General features: G+C 47.0%; 1 protein-coding gene across 1 annotated transcript in view; it reads right to left on the reverse strand.

Moving 5' to 3' along the window:
* The window catches only part of LOC126181686 (protein Peter pan), a 98,871-nt gene that overhangs the window by 62,072 nt on the left and 23,351 nt on the right, over positions 1-13,448 (reverse strand). The gene's annotated exons all lie outside the window — the stretch shown is intronic.

Here is a 13,448-nt window from a genome sequence, read left to right on the forward strand (position 1 = left end):
AGAGTGAGTTCCTCCTGCTCACTAAAAACTGCTGTCTCAATTGTCTTGAACCCTTCTGAATGCGAGATGAGATTTCTCCTGTAATCTAATTTTACTGTCTCCTCTTGTGTTACTTCCCTCTGCATCACCATTTCCACAATACTGTTGTCAGTTGGTTCATGAACTTCAACATCTGCCATCCATTCTGCAACATCTGCATCGACATCTTCACAGCCCAGTACATTTATGAGCAACAAAATGTTATCGTTAGTTCCAACTTTGACTTCGGTTCCCATGTAGATTCGAATTTAAAATGATCATGATCTAAAAGAGTTTTTCAACACCTTACAAGTGATATGTTTAGAATCTCTTCCCATTCTTTGGCCAACCACCTTATGATACAAGGCAAGTCTGTCTTCTTCAGATTGGCTACACAGTCTTCATTATTAAATCACTGATATCAACAAACTGGGAAGACAGTGGCGATATTACTACTTAAGCTTTTCAAGGGTGCCTCAGTACATCGGCTGACAAAAAGCAGCCACATTTAATGGTAAAAATAATGCTTTGATACCTCCACCTGTGAATGGCGGGATGTGAAGGTGCGTTATGAAGCAGCAGCAGAGCTTTTCTCGGTAAATTGTTGACTTTCAAATATTTCTCTACAACTGATACGACTTCATTCTGGAATCAAATTTTTAAGATTTCTTAATGCATCGGTGCTTTCTTTTGCTGTGTGCAATGTGGGGGCAGTGATTTCTGATTTTTCAGGTTTTTGAAAGCTCTAGGTTTCCGTGATTTCTCTATTAGTATAAGCCTAAGCTTGTGGTTGCCAATTCCATTATTGCAAGCCAATGCGGTAGGTCTATCATCACTTTTCTTGTATATGGGTGCTGCAACTTCATTTTTTTAAGCAATCATTTTCGTAGGGAACAACTTGTAATTTTAACCACTCTCATTGTAACTGTACAGCTGTTCGCCAGAAATTCCCTCTTGATCAATAACTTTGAAAAGACAATCATTAAATGATGGAACAGCCTCTTTATCAACAGATAAAATCTCTCCACTATTGGTAATCTAGTGAATACCAAATCAGTTTTTCCACCAATCCAACCACCCATCACTGGCAGTAAATTCTGAATCTTCTCCTTCTACCTGCCACTGAAATTGCAACGCTTTTTCCTGAAATATGGGCTCAGTACAGGCAAACATTTTCCTCTTAAATGTTTATGCCACAAAGATAAAGCTGCCTCAATTTCTTTATGCTTACCTTTCAACATTGCCTTTCTTACTTTTATTCAACTTCCACTAGCTTGGGGAGCGTATCACTTTTCAATTTCTACTTGTCAATTTTTTTTCCCCACTCCTAAATCCAAATCAATAGTTTTGGCTGCTATCTCAGAATCCAGTAACATTACAGCACATAGTTTCTGATCCATATCACTAGAAGGTGTTTCTCCCCCCCCCCCCCCCCCCACCACCACCAATTTCAGACTCTTTAATTAAAACACAATGGAATGCTCAAAACAATAATTTAAGAATACATGCACTTGATGTATGATATACAACTGAAGAAACAAAGAACATTGGGTAGCAAACACACCTACTCTTTATGTGTGTTCATTGTTGTTTGGGAGGCCTGGAAGAGGGTTTCTAAGTATCCTTTTTTTGAAGAGTGGCTCTGGTAATTTATTTAATATTAATGACAGAATATGTATCTTATAATTGTGGCTCCAGATGACACAGAAGCACAAAAGATTTCAAAAGACCACACAACATTGTAGCTAGCAGCCACTTGCTAGAGTTCTATAAAAGTACAGTACAAACAACAAATTATCCTCAGTTATCATGGAGAAGTGTTACCATGATATTAATTAAGTAGGCTGGGATTAAGGGGTTAGATAGCACAGAGGCTAGATAGTCACGAGCTAGATAGTTGAGAGTCTACTGTTATGATACTCTGGTCGAAGCCATACAAACCACCTGCTATGACATCGGTCTGATGAAGTAACATTAGTTTGTCAATTTGCTGATTTGAGGTATGCTGCCTTATGATGGTGGGTCCACAAATGTCTAGTACTGAAGAAATTTGGTATTCTTTGTTTATTTTGTCTGTCTCGGTTGCACGAATATATAATTTTTGATGCAATGGTTACCAGTTTCAGGCTGACACTCCCACTGTCAAACCCTAGACCTTGTTATTAATAGTAACTAGTCACATAATATGGAGCCAAAAGGCACAAATAGCTCCTGTACAGAAGGTCAAACTGTGGGCAGCAAGTACTCTCAATGATAAGATATCTATGTTTCTACTGTTGCACCTGAAAGACACAAGAATATAAAAAGAATAAAAAATAAATTATCAAATTTCCTCGCTTTGTGAAATAATTTCACAAGTAAGTACCTGAAGCCACTAAAGATAGTGTGGGAAAATATACACTGCAAATATGTTGGATCTAAAACTTTACCGAGCATATAGATTGTTCCATGAAATTTTGAGTGAACCACTTGATGTCATAACTACCTTGCATATTTTGGCACAGTCGTCTACTCATATCATGGCAGGAAATTACTAATATACAGCATTTCGCTTTAAATTCCATGGAACTTGTGAAAATTGTTTCTGACAATTAGTCTAACAGTTCCCTCTCCTCTGAATGAATTTTCACTCAGTATCACAGTGTGCACCAATTTGAAACTTTCTGGCAGATTAAAACCACTTTCTGGCAGATTAAAACTGTATGCTGAACCACGATTTGAACTTAGGACCTTTGCCTTTTGTGGGCAAGTGGTCTACTGACTGAGTTATCCAAGTACAACTTATGACCTATCCTCACAGCTTTACTTCTGCCATTACCTCATCTCGTACCTTCCATACTTCACAAAAGCTCTCTTACATCCTTGTGGGACTAGCACTGTTGGAAGAAAGAATACTGTGGAGACTGCTAAGCTACAACCTGAGGGATCCCAGAATGAATTTTCACTCGGCATAACAGTGTGTGTTGATTTGAAACTTTGGCAGATTAAGACTTTGTGCCAGACTGGGACTCCAATCTTTACCTTTTGCAAACAAGTGCTCTACTAACTGAGCTATCAAAGCATGACTCACGACCCACCCTCACAGCTTTACTTCTGCTGGTACCTCACTCCATTGCTGACTGATAATTTATTCTTGAAACTATTCCCCATGGCTATGGTTAAGCCACATGTCCTCTTATCCTTTCTTCAGGGAGTATGAGTCCCACACAGTATGCAAGAGAACTTCTGTGACGAAAGGCAGGGAGGAGATGAGAGCTTTGAGGACAGGTCATTAGTCTTGCTCGAACAGCTCAGTTGGTGGAGCACTTGCCTGCAAAACGCAATGGTACCAGTTTTAAGTCCTGATACAGCAGATAGTTTCAATGTGCCAGGAAGTTTCAGTTCTCTCTTCTCTTTGAAAAGTTTGTTAATATGTCTGACAATTGACATGATGTTAGTGTAATAGGATTATAAAACGTTTGATAATCTGTCAAATTTTACTAGATTTGTCATTTATTTGACCATGTGTATCGCTATTTGGCATGTTTGTCAATAAAGAAGTGTGTTTGAGACAAATTTTGATTGACAGCAGATTTGACAAGATGATAGACATTGTTTGTGTCAATGCTTTGCTGCACATGTTAAGATAAAAAGAGTTTTAGAACAATTTATCTTTAGATTTAATGAATTTTCACAACTATCGAAACTATGATCAAAGATAAAAACAAAATAGCACTGCTATTATCAAAATGGTAGAGGCACTGTGTCTTTTCTTGCCATGTATTATACATGAACTAGTTTAAAATAATAATATTCTATGCACAACATAAACTGGGAGTATAATAAAATTTTAAAAAGTGAAAAAAAAAATCAAAGTTCTCTAATTCTTATACAAATGATGTATTATACATGTTCCCATGTTGTGATATTTTAACGGAATGTCATTAGAGAACCAAAAAGAAGAAAGTGAATATTCACATATGTGTGTCCTCTTTTTCAATGTGAGGGTGAAGTAAACCAGTTACTAAAATTTTGAGTGTCCATCTATAGAAAGCTAATGTAATCATAAGGTGCTCGGTGTAATATTTGCTTTAGTATATTTTCATGGGTATATTTCTCCCTCAATTTCAACCATTCCCTGGACCAGTGTCTTATTTTCTTTTCCTCCTACCTGCTTGCTGACTTCCAACACCGAGATGCAGCCAGCCTGATGCATACCACATCCATAGTCTGCTGTTGCTGTCTACTGGTTCATTGTGGACAAGAAGACTAGTGCACAGCCAGCCCTCCTCTATTGCGGACCATCATAGATGATCTGCAAGCTGCCATCTCCACACCGACCAGGTGTGCCATGTTCGCACAGTCTCTTGACCAACTCATGAACATTTGCTGCAGTCTTGGTCAATTAATGGTGGATGACCAGGGTATACTCTTTACAAGTCTTTGAGTACACTGAGGTGATTGCTGCAGTGTATCACACAACATTCGGTGGGCAACGCCTTCTCACCCCTTGCTGCCACCATCAGAGCAGAAAGTGGATCACCATGTCACTGTCAATCCCATGGGGTGCTACCCTGGAGGAAATGTTCAGGATTTTGTCAGCTGCAGTAGCTCATTTAAAGTAGAGCAGAGCAGAGCAACTCATGAGCACTAGAGATAACGCTGAACGAAGTAAATGCTGCAGATGCAGATTTTGGAATTTGGAGTAGGAAGAAAAAGCATCAAAGAAGAGAGGCAGATGGGAATAGTTTATCATAAACTCTGGAGTATGCACAGGGGGTGCAGAGAAGTCGTGACTGGTTGATAGAAAATGGGCCTCTAGATGTGAGGCATAGGATAATGAGGGAATGGAACGAAGGTTTTGGTTTTGTTTTGCTTTAGGGCACAAAAAACAACTGGGGCATATGCGCCCAAGTCAAAACTATAGAACACAAAGACAAAGAGGAGTTAAAAAATGACTATACATCAGTCCCAATTGAGATAAGAGAAGACTGCTAAAAACAGGGACACGGAGAAAGGGCTAGAAAAGACACCAAACAGAAACCGAGGTCCAAAACTAAAAATTAAATGGCCTTCGCCATATTGCTTTAGCAGATAAAAAGTAAAACGTAAAACGTGGTCAACAGCTCGCATGTTATTTGCTAAAACGGCTTATAACTCAGACGGCAAACCAATGCGTGAACATAAATGGTTAAAAAATGGGCATTTCGTCAGGAATTGGTGGACTGTTAAAACTTGGGTGCAATATGTACAAAGTGGCTGGGTAGCACCACTTATCAAATGACGATGGCTAAAAAGGCAGTGCCCAATATGCAGCCTAGTTAACATAACCTCCTCCCGGCGGGAGTGCCGAGAGGAGGTCAACCAAGATGCTGGGAGAGGCTTAATAAGCCGGAGTTTATCCCGTGAAGGGAGGACGATTGGCAATGTCAAAGGACACCATCTCCTGACAGACAGCAACACAGAGATCATCACAGGGAATATAGGAACCAGTGGGCTGAGGTACAAGGAATGCAGCCTTGACAGCAGCCTCGTCTCCTCGCAGACCGACATGACCAGGAACCCACAGAAACATCACACTGGCTCCACCAAGAGTGACACGTTCCCTGGACCTGCTGCACTAAGGGATGGGTGGTGTACAGCGCACATAAACTTTGAAGGGCGCCGAGTGAGTCTGATCTGAGGACACAATTGAGAAGGCTGTGTTGACAGATGTACTCTGTGGCCAGATAGAGGGTGAAGAGCTTGGCTGTAAATACTGAGCAGTGTGCCGGAAGCTGATATTGAAAGACACGGGTGCCAATGACATAGGCTCACCGAACCCCACAGTCAGTCCGATAGCCATCAGTGTATACAAAGGTACTACCGCCAAGTTCCATGTGAAGGTCATGAAACTAAAGGCGATAGAGTGAGCCTGGAGTAGTATTCCTAGGAAACAAATGAAGGCCAAGGTTAACATGGGCTGCTTCACAGAGCCAAGGTGGTGAAGGGTTCACACCCACTGGGAAAGTTGCAGGTAGTGTGAAGTTAAGCCACCATAACAAGTGCCGAAAACGGAGTCCAGGAGATAACAGAGAATCGCCCATACTGGTGATCAAAGGAGTCATCGAAGAAGGAGGCATAGGATGGGTGGTCATGCATGGCAGACAAACGGCTTGCATACCTGCTGAGGAGAAAGTTATGGTGGTAGGACAGTGGTAGTTCAGCAGCCTCAGTATACAGACACTCAACCGGGCTGGTGTAAAAGGCACCAGTGGCCAAATGGATGCCACAATGGCGGATAGTGTTGAGACTGCATATGAGGTATGGACATGCAGATGCATAAACAACAGTTTTGAACGGACAAGGGACCAGTACAAATGGACGAGGTTGGTTCGATCGGCACCCCAGTAACTACCATTGAGGGCACAGAGGACATTGAGGAACTGTGTACAGCGGGCTGCCAGGTAAGATACATGGGAGGACCAAGAGAGTTTCCTATTGAGTTTGAACCCCAGGAATTTCATAGTTTCAACAAATGGAAAGGCAACAGGCCCAAGATGTAAAGATGGTGGGAGAAACCAATTACATCACCAGGAATTCATACAGATGGTTTTGTCAGTGGAAAAACGAAAGCCATTGTTGAACTCCATGAGTAAAGACGATCAAGACATTACTAAAGACACCACTCAGTGTGACAGGTCCACGGAGAACTGCAATAGATGACAAAATCATCAACAAAATGGGAGCCGGAGATGCCCAGGAGGAGACAAGGCATTATAGGAATAATGGCGATAGCAAAGAGGATGACGCTCAGGATGGAACCCTGAGGCACACTGTTTTCCTGAATAAAGGTGTCTGACAAGGTAGAACCCACATGCACCTTGAAAACTTGGCCTTTTAAAAATTCCTGAAGGAAACAGGGCAGGCGGCCATGGAAGCCCCATGTGTAAAGAGTATAGAGGATACCAATTCTCCAGAAGGTGTCATAGCCCTTCTCTAAATTGAAAAACACGGCCACGGTCTGGGGTTTCTGCAGAAAACTATTCATGACATGGGTGGACAAAGTAACGAGCTGGTCAACTGCAGAACGCTGCACTCGAAATCCACACTGTGCATTCATCATCAAAATCCACACTGTGCATTAATCAGTAAATTGCGAGTCTCAAGCCACCATACCAGCTGAGCATCAATCATACGTTCCATCACCTTGCAAGTGCAGCTGGTGAGAGAGATGGGGCATTAGCTAGAAGATAGGTTTTTGTCCTTACCAGGCTTAGGTATAGGTAGGGGTATGATGGTGGCTTCACACCAACAGCTAAGAAATGTTCCCTCTGCCCAGCTGCGGTTGTACATGGTAAGCAGAAAGTGCTTGCCTGCAAGAGAAAGGTGCTGCAACATATGAATGTGGATGCGGATGGCATCTGGCCCTGGGATCGGGATGAACTGAAAGCATGTTCTAGCTCCCTCACAGTAAAGGCAGCATTGTAACACTCGTGATTCAGAGAAGAGAAGGGTATCACCCAAGCCTCCTCCACTTGTTTCCGATGGAGGAAGGCAGGGTGATAGTGGGAAGAGCTCGAAATGTCCGCAAAATGGTGGCCCAAGGTGTTTGATATAGCAATAGGGGTCACGATGACATCATCTGCTACTGTCAGGCCAGAAATTGGGGAAAGGATCTTGGTCCCAGAGAGCCACCAGAGGTTGGCCCACACGACAGAGGAAGGGCTGAAACTGTTAAAAGAACTAGTGAATGAAATACAGCTAGATCGTTTGCTATACCAAAGAACACAACGACACACTGCACACATCTTTTTATAATGAATGCAGTTTGACATCAAAGGATGATTGTTAAAAACGCAGAGAGCACGTCTCCATGCATGAATTGTGTCGCAGCATGCCTCAGTCCACCAAGGGATTGGGACACGATGTGGTAAAGGGAAAATGCAAGGAATGGAACGTTCTGCAGCAGTAATAACAACATTTGTGAAATATTCCACTTGGTCATCACAACTGGGGAAATCTTGTTTGTCGAAGGTCGCCAGGGAGGAGTAAACCTGACTAAGGAGTCAGCCTTACTATACTGGCATTTGGGTGTGTACAAAGATGGGGTAGGAGTCAGCAAACAGATAGCACATGGGAAATGGTCGCACGAGTAGGTGTCAGAAAGAACGGACCACTCAAGACGATGAGCAAGCTGGGCAGTGCAGAAGGATAGGTCCAAATGGGAATAGGTGTGTGAGGAGTCAGAAAGGAAAGTGGGTGCTCCAGTGTTAAAAGGGGATAAAGTATATTAAAGTCTCCAAGTAGCAAAAATGGGGGAGGTAGCTGCCCAATAAGAAGAGGGAAGGAAAAGGCAAACTGCTATGGCTTGAAGATGGGTAGTCAGGGAGATGGGTTGACAAGGAATGTCACTGCATATGAGCAGCATGGTGCCCCTATGAGATGGAATGCCAACCTCAGGGGGGAGATCAAAATGAACCAGTAAGAAACATGAAAGCTCAAAGAGGTCGTGAGGGTGCAATTTCGTTTCCTGAAGGCAGAGTACAAAAGCAGCCATAAATCCTCTTTGTGGAAGGCCACAAACATTCCATTGGAGGACGGTGAACGATAAGGAAAAGATGTGGGGGAGTCACCTCAATGGCTGCCGAGTGATAGGCTAAGAGTCGCTGGTATAGGGCACAGAAGCAGGAGGATCCTGCTCCATGGGGTCCACAGAAGCATCGGCTTGCTTGTGCGGTCGGTCTGTGGAATCCAATGCTGAAAAACTGTTAGTGGTGCACACTATGACACGGAGGCTGGCCAGTGACACCATCAAAGAGGATCTTCGAGTCAGTGAAGGAAAAGAGCGTTTGCCTTTGGTGGATTTCTTTGGGCCTTTCTGATTAGAGGAAGACTCGGTTGGCTGGAGGGATGTAGGAAGTCTTCACAGGAGTTAGAGGTGGGCCAAACGGTTATTCTGGAGTAACCGTTGGTTGGTTGGTTGGTTTGGGGGATGAAAGGGACCAGACTGCTACGGTCATCGGTCCCTTTTTCCAAATACAAAGACCACCCACAGAGAATAAAAACGAGGAACAGAATAGATCACAGACGATACAGAACAAGAGAAACTGAGACAAAGACAAGACAAAACGAACTAAAACCACACAGAGTGTGACAGTGGTTGGCCGACCACAGAAATAAAAAAGGAAAAGCCAACCACTTAGAAACACATTAAAAGATCAGTTTAAAATCATAGGCCAAAGGTCAGAATCAACACAAAACATAAAATAAAACAGAAACACTCAGATTAAAGAATAAAAACTCCCAGCCCTAATAAAACGTAAAACTAAGGCAGCCATAACAGGGTCATCAGATAAAACGGCAGGGAGCGTATCAGGCAGCGCAAATGTCTGCCTGACCACAGCTAAAAGGGGGCAGGCCAACAGAATGTGGGCCACCGTCAAAGCCGCCCCGCAGCGACATACAGTAGGGTCCTCCCGGCGCAGTAAATAACTGTGTGTTAGCCGGGAGTGGCCAAGGCGGAGCCGACAAAGGATGACTGAGTACCTGCGGTTCGCTCGCATGGAGGACCGCCACACAGTCGTCGTCTCCTTAATGGCACGGAGTTTATTGGGTGTAATCCGATCGCGCCATTCAGCGTCCCAAAGCGCAAAAACTTTTCGGCGGAGGACTGCCCGCAAATCAGCCTCTGGGAGGCCAACATCCAGAGATGGTTTACTCGTGGCCTCTTTCGCCAGGCGGTCAACATGTTCATTGCCCGGGATACCGACATGACCGGGGGTCCACACAAAGGCCACAGAGCGGCCGCAACGCGCAAGAGTATGCAGGGACTCATGGATAGCCATCACCAGACGAGAACGAGGAAAACACTGGTCGAGAGCTCGTAAACCGCTCAGGGAATCGCTACAGATAACGAAGGACTCACCTGAGCAGGAGCGGATATACTCTAGGGCTCGAAAGATGGCGACTAGCTCAGCAGTGTAAACGCTGCAGCCAGCCGCCAAGGACCGTTGTTCGGAATGGTCCCCTAGAGTTAGCGCATACCTGACACGACCAGCAACCATCGAACCGTCGGTGTAAACAATTCCAGAGCCCTGATACGTGGCCAGGATGGAATAAAAGCGGCGGCGGAAGGCCTCTGGAGGGACCGAGTCCTTCGAGCCCTGTGCCAAGTCGAGCCGAAGGCAAGGGCGAGGAACACACCACGGGGGTGTACGCAGAGGCGCCCTGAAAGGAGGTGGAACAGGGAAAAACCCAAGCCCGCAGAGAAGCTCCTTGACGCGTACGGCGATCGGACAATCCGACCGGGGCCGACGGTCTGGCAGATGGACGACTGACTGCGGGAACAGGACACGATAATTTGGATGCCCAGGCAAGCTTAGAACATGGGCAGCATAAGCGGCCAGCAAACGTTGGCGCCGGAACCGCAGTGGAGGTACACCTGCCTCCACTAGTACGCTGTCCACAGGGCTGGTGCGGAAAGCACCAGTGGCAAGGCGTATCCCGCTGTGGAGAATTGGGTCCAACACCCGTAACGCAGATGGGGATGCTGAGCCATAAGCCAGGCTCCCATAATCCAGACGGGACTGGATTAACGCCTGGTAGAGCCGCAACAGGGTAGAGCGGTCGGCGCCCCAGCGGGTGTGGCTCAAGCATCTCAGAGCATTTAGATGCCGGCAACACGTCTGTTTAAGCTGCCGGATATGAGGCAGCCAAGTCAACCGGGCATCGAAAACCACCCCCAAAAACCTGTGGGTCTCCACCACAGCAAGGAGTTCGTTGGCAAGATAAAGCCGCGGCTCAGGATGGACTGTTCGGCGCCGGCAGAAATGCATAACGCGGGTCTTGGCTGCCGAAAACTGAAACCCATGCGCTACAGCCCAAGACTGCGCCTTACGGATAGCGCCCTGTAGCTGACGTTCAACAGCTGCAATGCCAGTAGAGCTGTAATAAAGGCAGAAGTCGTCAACATACAGGGAAGCAGAGACAGAATTTCCCACGGCCACAGCGAGCCCGTTAATGGCTATTAAAAACAGGCAGACACTTAAAACAGAACCCTGTGGCACACCGTTCTCCTGGACGTGGGTGGAACTATAGGAGGCTGCGACTTGCACGCGTAAGGTACAATACGACAGGAAATTGTGGATAAAAAGCGGCAGAGGACCCCGACGACCCCATCCATGAAGCGTAGAAAGGATGTGATGACGCCATGTTGTATCGTACGCCTTCCGCATGTCGAAAAAGACAGCGACCAAGTGCTGACGGCGGGCAAAGGCAGTACGGATGGCCGACTCCAGGCTCACCAGATTGTCGGCGGCGGAGCGGCCTTTCCGGAACCCACCCTGAGACGGAGCCAGAAGGCCCCGAGACTCCAGTACCTAATTCAAGCGCCGGCTCACCATCCGTTCGAGAAGCTTACAAAGAACGTTGGTGAGGCTAATGGGGCGGTAGCTGTCCACCTCCAGAGGGGTCTTTCCAGGTTACAAAACGGGGATGACAACGCCTTCCCGCCATTGCGACGGAAACACCCCCTCGACCCAAAGACGGTTGTAAAGATCGAGAAGGCGCCGCTGGCAGTCCACTGAAAGGTGTTTCAGCATCTGACAGTGGATGCCATCTGGCCCAGGAGTGGTATCAGGGCAAGCAGCTAGGGCACTGCGAAATTCCCACTCACTGAATGGAGCATTGTAAGATTCTGGGTGGTTGGTGCGAAACGAAACGCTCCGACGTTCCATCCGCTCTTTAATGGAGCGGAAGGCCTGGGGGTAATTCGCAGAAGCGGAACTCATAGCAAAATGCTCTGCTAAGCGATTGGCAATGACGTCGGAGTCAGTACAAACTGCTCCATTCAGTGAGAGCGCAGGGACGCTGGCAGGGGTCCGATAGCCGTAGACGCGTCGAATCTTGGCCCAGACCTGCGAAGGAGTGACATGGAGGCCAATGGTGGACACATACCGCTCCCAGCACTCCTTCTTGCCTTGGCGGATAAGGAGGCGGGCCCGCGCATGCAGCCGTTTGAAGGCGATAAGGTGGTCTAAGGAGGGATGTCGCTTGTGACGCTGGAGCGCCCGCCGGTGATCTCAGGCGACCACCAAGGCACAGCCTTCCACCGAGGGGACCCAGAAGATCAGGGAATGGCAGATTCGGCGGCAGTAACGATGCCGGTGGTGACCGATTGAACCACCGCATCAATGTCGTCATTAGAGAGAGACTCAAGAGCGGCAGTGGAGGAGAACAAGTCCCAGTCAGCCTTATTCATAGCCCATCTGCTAGGGCGCCCAGAAGAGTGACGCTGTGGTAGTGACAGAAAGATCGGAAAGTGGTCACTACCACACAGGTCGTCATGCACACTCCATTGGACAGACGGTAAGAGGCTAGGGCTACAGATTGAAAGGTCAATGGCGGAGTATGTGCCATGCGCCACACTGAAGTGTGTGAAGGCACCATCATTTAAAATCGAGAGATCGAGCTGCGACAATAAATGCTCAACGATGGCGCCTCGACCTGTTGCCACTGACCCACCCCACAGAGGGTTATGGGCGTTGAAGTCGCCCAATAGCAAGAAAGGTGGCGGCAATTGGGCTATCAGCGCAGCCAGGACATGCTGCAAGACATCACCATCCGGTGGAAGATAAAGACTGCAGACGGTAACAGCCTTTGGCGTCCACACCCGAACAGCGACAGCCTCTAAAGGTTCTTTTCAGCATTAAATTGAGCCCGAGAACGCTTAGAGACTGCTGGCGGCTGGCCGCCAGCGAGAGATGATGTACCACGCTTCATTGCGGGTCATCCGCCCTGATGCCACCTACTCCGACCAAGGGCCCTCCCCACGGGCGCCACACAGCCGCAGCAATAGCCACCTGGCAGGATGTCCATTGCCGGGAGTCCTGATGCCCCAGGGAGACGGGCATCTACCCCTTGGCATACGTGGGGAGTTAACGGCGCAGGCATCAGTAGAGCGATCCCTGTGTTGTCAGGGGGCTACAACCAAGAGGGTACATGGCGGCCCCACAACGACAGACTGGCTACCGTGCTGGATCTTAGGTGCAAGACTGTCCAAGGTCGTCGTCGCAGTTAAAAGAAACACTGCAGAGTGCAGCGTGGGAATCGCACCCAGGGACGTATCCTCGCCCAAGAGATGGAAAACGAGCGGGACACCATTGCAACGATGAAAAAGCCGGCTAAAGGTCTCAATGCACGACGGATACAGTGCACCACGTAAGGATCCCTTCCCCAAATGGCTCGCTCTTCGGAATAATTTAGAAAGATGGAGGTCAAACCCGAGAGGGGACCATCACATAAGGCCGAAACATTTGAGACTCCTTTTAGTCGCCTCTTACGACAGGCAGGAATACCGCGGGCCTATTCTAACCCCCGAACCCGCAGGGGGGGGGGGGGGGGGGGGGGGGGGGGGGGGGAGTAACCGTTATTACAGTTCCAGTTACTCTTTGATAACCATTATTTTTAAC

Source organism: Schistocerca cancellata, chromosome 1 (assembly GCF_023864275.1).
Source record: "Schistocerca cancellata isolate TAMUIC-IGC-003103 chromosome 1, iqSchCanc2.1, whole genome shotgun sequence".
Taxonomy (NCBI): Eukaryota; Metazoa; Arthropoda; class Insecta; order Orthoptera; family Acrididae; genus Schistocerca; species Schistocerca cancellata.